Raw genomic sequence first — 7,467 nt, forward strand, 5'->3', positions numbered from 1 at the left:
CAGGTTCCATTCACCAAATGAGGCACCCTTTAACGATTACAGCCTTTCTTTAATTTCAAACTGAGAGACATGGAGAATGCCTCACCCCGGCCTGCAGAACTGACCTTTGTAACCCTCTAAGTAGGGGTTGATCAGTGATACTCAACAGACTCAGAAAGACCTCTTAAGAGACCATTTCTGACCAAACATCCAAAAGTTATGGCCTGAACTAAAAGCATAAAACTGATCCTAAGGCCACTTGGACCGGAGAAAAACCAAACAACCCCCAACTTAAATGGGGCACCGACTCTCTTATCTTACCAGACCAAAGCCATAAACTCTAACTCACATTCCTGAGGACTTTTGTGAAGACTTCCTGCAAATCCGACCCAAACCTGAATTTCATATAAATTAAATGTCAAACAAAGATTATTTTTCCATAAATACTTTTCCAAGAAATAACTTGATGATGGTCTGTGTATTGAAACATTGTTCCCAATAAATCTCCTCTAATTGCAAGCACAGAAGACAGTGTGTGGGAGTTCTTTGTTCAATTATTGTTGGCCCATGGTCTTCTGATGCACCTGTCTAACTGCAGGTGTGCAAAAGTTCTGCTCCTTGATGTAAATTAAAGGTGTAATCATTATGCAAGTTTTATAATGTTGTTTGTCATGTAAATACACAAAGAATGGTATAACTTAAATAGCTATGTGAATATCTACTAAGGAGATATTAAACTTTGATTTTATTACCTTTTTCTACATATGACCCTACTGCCCTGTAGTGACAAGAGTTAAATTCCCTTATGTTAAGAGTTAACGAATATTTGGAAACTATGCAATTGTATTTTATAATCACCTAAGTGTTTAACTTCTGATCTATTAACCTCATAGACAATCATATTTTAATGACTAAATTAGATAAGTCGCTGTATTTAGAGAGTGAATTGAAAGAGTGAATTTTCTTAAGTAATAGGAATGCAAAGATATAATGTATTTGAATGTTTTTCTATAATGAAGTAAGAGTATGAATTTATATTTTAATATGTTTCTGAAGGTTTAATCTAATCACTTAAGTATTAACTTTAATCATATATGGATAAACACATTAGATAGGAAGTCGCCTTGAATGCTCGAAGTTACAGAAGTAATGAAATAACTATGTTGAATGTATATTTGTTTCTGAATGCTGTGTTAACATAAACAAATTGCTGCTTTAACTCTTTTATTCACTGTAATACAGCAGGACTGTTATGAATCAGAAAATATCATGAAATACTTGAACATTATGAAAAGAATGTGTTTACAACTTTAATGTGAAATAGTAAGCCACAGTGACTTGAAGTGTGATCTCTGCATGTAAAAGCTCAGAATTAGATTTCTCCAAAAATTCATTTATTTCAGAAGATCGAGGCTGCAGACACCAGCCACACCTGGGGGGTGTTCCATCAAGCTGGCTGACGGGATAGCCTGGCTTATTTCGATAAGCCTCATTAATTTAAGTGAGAGTTCCATTCCATCACTGCAGCTTATATGAGTCCCAGTTTAGTAACCATGGTAACTTTGTCAGCAGAACTAGCCTGCTCCATGGCAGGCTAACGGTCAAGCTTAACTCAGCTGTGTGTCAAAGAATGTCTGACTGACGGAAACAGACTCTCAAAAGACGGTTCCATCAAGTGTCTTTTCACACTCACATCACTTGTCTGTGTTCAGGGAACATAGAATAGAAGAACTGTGAGGGACTTTTACAAATATACTTAAGTAAATCCCCATTTTATTTGTGGTCACTCATGTATTGGACTGGACCCTTTAATTTAAAAGCTTAGCGTTTATAATTTAAGAAATAAAAGTGTGCCAGTGTTATTTTTAAGTTATTTATTTATTCATTCACTCATTTTGTTCAAGCTGTGAAGACAAAAAGAAAATGAAATAAAGGCCAAACCATGTCCTTCTGCTGTATTTAAATGTGTACAGTATTAACTGCTTATAGTGAGTAAAATTCACAGCTCTCTTCACCTTTTCTGCCGCTGGGGAAAAGAAGGAACTTGTCACTGGCAAAAGTCAGAACCTGCTGCTTCAAAAATGCTCACAATGTGTTTGAAACAGCTGTACTCTATTTTAAAACAGTCAATAAAATTCAGTAACTCTATATTCATGTAGGGTAATAAATATACAAATGTCAATTAGATGGTATTCTGCATGAGAAATAAAGAAAAAAAAGGTTATGATATTATAGTTATATTTGACCCGGACAGCCATGATCACTATACGCGGTTTCCACTGTATTTATATCCTTTTCCAGTTTCTTTATCTCCAACTGCAACTTAATTTTTAACTTTCATTGACGCTTTTTAATGGACATTTTGTGAAAGAGAAAATGTGTCAAAGAGTATGATAATGTTGGTAAGTTGGTTCTCTTAAGTTGCCGACACTATAATTTTAATTATACATCTTATATTATCTAGCCTAGTGATAATATAACCACACTGATCTGAAGAGCAATACTACTGAATGCTCATTTATTAACAAATAAAGATAAAACCATGAACAGGGACAAGCGCTGCTCTTCACTTTCCCCACCCAGCCTCATCAAGCCGAATGCAGGGCTTGAACCATCAACCTTCTGGTGATAAGTTCACTCCTCTAACCTTTAGGCTTTTTGGTGAATACTCCTTTATATTCTTCATATAGTTTCATCAGCAGGTTTGTTCTGCTGCTGAGACGAACACCGCTCTAGTTTTCTCTTCTTTTTGCAACATAGTATCGTCTTTTCTACAATCGACTGTTCTGGGCTGCTTATGTACACGCGCACACTTCAAGCTTATTCCAGTCTGGCTAGACTTAGCGTTGACTAGATGCAGCTAAGCTGCACTAACGGCTTGAGCCTCAAGTGAAAGTTGACGTTAATTCTAGCCAGGCTTTTTCAAGTAAGCGCAGCTTTCTTTAGCTGCGTTGATGGAACACCCCTCTGGAGTTCCTCAAACAAACAAAGAAATTGAATATTCATCAGTAATTTGGTGCGAAAAAAAAAAAAACACACCCAAACTCCACCTGCCTTTTCCTTAGCAAATAAAAGTCTCCAAGAGGCATCGCTTCCCAGAGCTGGCCTCCAAACTCGTCTCTTTTATTTGTTTTTCAGCCAAGTATATGCGCATTTAATCTTTTATTGAAACAAGCGGGGTGTTCCATCAACGCAGCTAAAGAAAGCTGTGTTTAATTGAAAAGGCCTGGCTAAAATTAACGTCAACTTTCACTTGAGGCTCAAGCCGTTTCACTAACACAGCTTAGCTGTGTCTAGTCAACGCTAAGTCTAGCCAGACTGGAATAAGCTTGCAGTGTGCACATGCACAGAGTACATTAGCAGCTCATAACAGTCGATTATCAAAAAGACGATACTACGTCACAAAAAGAAGAGAGAACTAGAGCGGTGTTCTTCTCAGCAGCAGAACAAACCTGCTGATGAAACTATATGAAGAATATAAAGGAGTTTTCACCAAAAAGGTCAATACTGCTGCAATTAACAAGGTGAAGGAGATGGCTTGGTACAAAATTGATGACAGATTAAATGCATGGTAGTGATAGCCTAAAGGTTAGAGGAGCAAACTTTTTACTAGAAGATTGACGGTTCAATCCTTGCATCTGGCTTGATGAGTCTGTGTGGGGAAAGTGAAGAGCAGCACTTGTCTCTGTTCATGGTTTTATCTTTATTTGTTAATAAATGAGCATTCAGATCAGTGACTATGGTTATATTATCACTAGGCTAGATAATATCAGATGTATGTTTAAAATTATGGTACAGGCAACTTAAGAGAACCAACTTACCAACATTATCATACTCTTTGACACATTTTCTCTTTCACGGGATGTCCATTTATTTGTGTCAATGAAAGTTAAAAATTAAGTTGCAGTTGGAGATAAAGAAACTGGAGTAAGATATAAGAACAGTGGAAACTGCTTAGAGTGATCATGTCTGTCCAGGTCAAATATCACTATAAGCAGATGATTATCATAACCTTTCCTTTTTCTTTATTTGTCATGCAGAATACCATCTAATTGACAATTGTATAGTTATCAGCCCACATGAATATAAAGTTACTAAATTTTATTGACTGTTTCAAAATACAGTACAGCTGTTTCAAATGCAGTGTGCACACATTTTTGAAGCAGCAGGTTCTGACTTTTGCCAATGATAAGTTTCTTTTTTTTTTCTTTTTCTTCTCCTTTCTTTTCCCTGGTGGCAGAACAGGCGAAGATAGCGGTGAATTTTGCTTAAAGCCCCCCCTTTTGTTGTCATTAGCTTCGAGTAGACTATGTTTGTCATTGAGAGAAAATGACTTTCTGTCTCCATCATGATTTCAGTGTGCGCAGCAGCAGCCGCTTATCATGGGAGTAAAGTACAAAAATAGATTTTCGTAGTTCAAAATGTTTTTCCATATATTGTCATGTATGAAGACACCCAAAATGAACACTGTAGGTGTACTAGTTGATTTCTACAGGCGACTTATTTAAACAGCATTAATTTTGTATATGAATGATTCTGTCTCAGAGCTTTTTGATCCATATAAACAGCTGATCACTGTAACTGTGATCACTATAAGCAATTATCACTGTATACATTTAAACATAGCAGAAGGTCATGGTTTGGACTTTATTTAATTTTCTTTTTGTCTTCACAGCTTGAACAAAATGAGTGAATGAATAAATAAATAAAATAATGCTGGAACACTTTAATTCTCAAATTATAAATGCTAAGTTTTTAAATAAAAGGGTTCACTCCAACACAGAAGTGACCACGAATAAAATGGGGATTTACTCAAGTATTTTTGTAAAAGTTCCACACAGATCTCCTATTTTATATTTCTGAACAAGGACAAGTGATGCAAGTGTGAAAAGACACTTGATGGAATCATCTTTTGAAAGTCTGTTTCCATCCGTCGGACATTCTTTGACATGGAGCTGAATTAAGCTTGACCGTTAGCCTGCTACTGAGCAGGCTAGTTCTGCTGACTAAGTTACCCTGGTTACTGAGTTCGGACTCATATAAGCCGCAGAGATGGAACGGAACGCTCACTTAAATCAGCAAGCCTTATTGAAATAAGCTAGGCTATCCTGTTAGCCAGCTTGATGGAACATCCCTAAGTTTAGTTTGTTTTAGTTTTTATTTGTAAAAAAAAAAAGCCCTACAGAGCATTTTTGCATCTTTCAGCTCATTGCTTCAGTTTTACACCTAGCATTTCCACCAGCAGCAGGCAGCTGATTTCAGTGAAAAATAATCCCACTGTACACTACCTGCCCAGCATGAAACAGCAGACATTAGCAACTAGCTGGTGTACATAGCATTTAGCAGCTAAAGAGCTAGATATTTCTCTCAGGGGTTGATCACTTGTTTTGTGGACCCAAACAGCTAAAAGGATCATGAATATTGGACTTACAGTCATCAGGTGGCTAGAAATATGACTTCAAATGAATGGTAATGTTGCTGTATCTGCTGGATGTATAAATAACACATTCCGCATAAGTTATAAGGTGTTAATATGTCAATGTTGTGTTTATAGCTTGTTCCGCTGCCCCCAAGTGACCAAAACCATAAAGTCCCCAGCACGTTTCAAAGACGATATAGTGCTACATTATTCACTTACTAGTCATCATCAGTAAGGTGCATACTGTGCATTTGATTGCCTTAAGACTTCACTGTGACATCTGCTCAGTTTAACTGTAATAGCAGGGGCCATCATGCTTTGGTCTTGTATACAGTATGCTTAAGCAGCACCTCACCAGATTGGGTTGGCACAGGTATCCTGCCTTGTTGATTAAAACTAATCTCTGTACTACAAAAAGCAAAGGGCTGACTCACACCCATCTCCACCCTCAGAAATTCTGTGCACACAGACAACATACAGAATTTTTCCAATGAAGTTTTGCTGGTTGAAAAGTTACTTTACCAGGAACACGATATTTTCTAATAGTATACAGATGGGATTTTCTTGTTTAACTGTAGACAGCTTAAACATGTTCTTGGGGTTTTCAGTCCAAGTAACTTAAATTGTACTATCCAGTATAGTTGTAGAAACCCATTCAGCTCATAACATGGACAGAAAACCACACAGAACTGATGACTGAAAAGGAAAACAAGTTTGTTTTATTTCATTCTGAACTAAAAATGAAACAGGGAATAATAATTGCTTTGTTAAGAATGATTGTGCAGTTCACACTGACTTAAGATGAACAAATGGCACATTTTAGCAGATCATGGCTGCTGGCATCTACTATGTAAAATAAAATGGGACACCTGACTGAACTAAAAACAAACACAAGTTGTCCATCATATGCATAATTATTTTGATGGAACTAGACAGTCTGCCAAAAAGTAGCCCAAATTTTGGGACATCATTTAACATCACCGAAAGCAGCCCCTGGGCTGGATGACAGACACTTCTTTTAAGGTTGACACATTAAAATCATCTGCTCAGCTGAGAGAGGCACTCCACTGATTTTGTGCTTGTTTGTAAGCATGTACAGTGAGATGTGTGTGTTTGTAATTTCTCTACTAAGGTGTATGCTTTGAGATGAGGTTTTTTTGCCTTAGATTTGCAGTTTTTAATAGAGTGAATGGTTTTTGTTCTAGTTTGCTTGGTATTTTTATTTTATTTTTTATCTTAGGCCAGTGTCTGTACGTGTTCTTATTCGATGTGTTTTTTTATGTAATGTTTTTGTTGCACCTTCAGTTCTTGCTTGTTGTGGGCTCTCTTTGCCTTCAGTCTGGTCCTCAGCAGGTGGAATGCAGATCAGTGGGTTTGAGATCATGTGATTGACTCAGCCAGTCAAGAATATTCCACCTAATCACCCTGAAAATCTCTTTGGTTGACAAAGTGGGGAGAAAACACCATTTGACACTATTTTCACCATCAGTGCAATATAGCTTATTAATTTCACCATGCTTGTTTGTTTGGCCATAGGTGCAACATTAATCTGTAACTTGTAGACACATACTATCCCGGGTTTGTTTGTGGTTTGCATTGTGTTCGGTTACAGTTCACATACCAGCAACATTTTTGGTTAAAGTAAAACACAGACAAGTGTTAAGTTTAGTTATTGTTTATTGGTTTAATTCTGCAATCTGTAAGTTAATCATTTTCTTTATTACTTACCATACCCACCATGTGTTCCACAGACAAAAGGAGGGGTCACCCAACTACTTCCTGTATTTATACACTGGGTAATATCATCAGTGATGTCACTGGGGTAGACCAAATATGGGGGATTTTATGTTACTTAGTTAAATGTTTGGTTTACTATCTATATTATTTGTACTTGTTTTGGCTCAGGTTGAGGTTTAATACTGTGGATGTGTTTTGTGTAAACAATGTTGGCTGATACAAGTAGCATTGTTATAATGCCAGGTGGTATAAGGGAAAGGACCCCCCTGCAATAAATATGGTTCTGCCTGGTAGATTGGAGGGCCTATATAACGAGAGAGATATAGGTTTAG

The sequence above is a fragment of the Thunnus albacares genome, chromosome 3, assembly GCF_914725855.1.
Source record: "Thunnus albacares chromosome 3, fThuAlb1.1, whole genome shotgun sequence".
Taxonomy (NCBI): Eukaryota; Metazoa; Chordata; class Actinopteri; order Scombriformes; family Scombridae; genus Thunnus; species Thunnus albacares.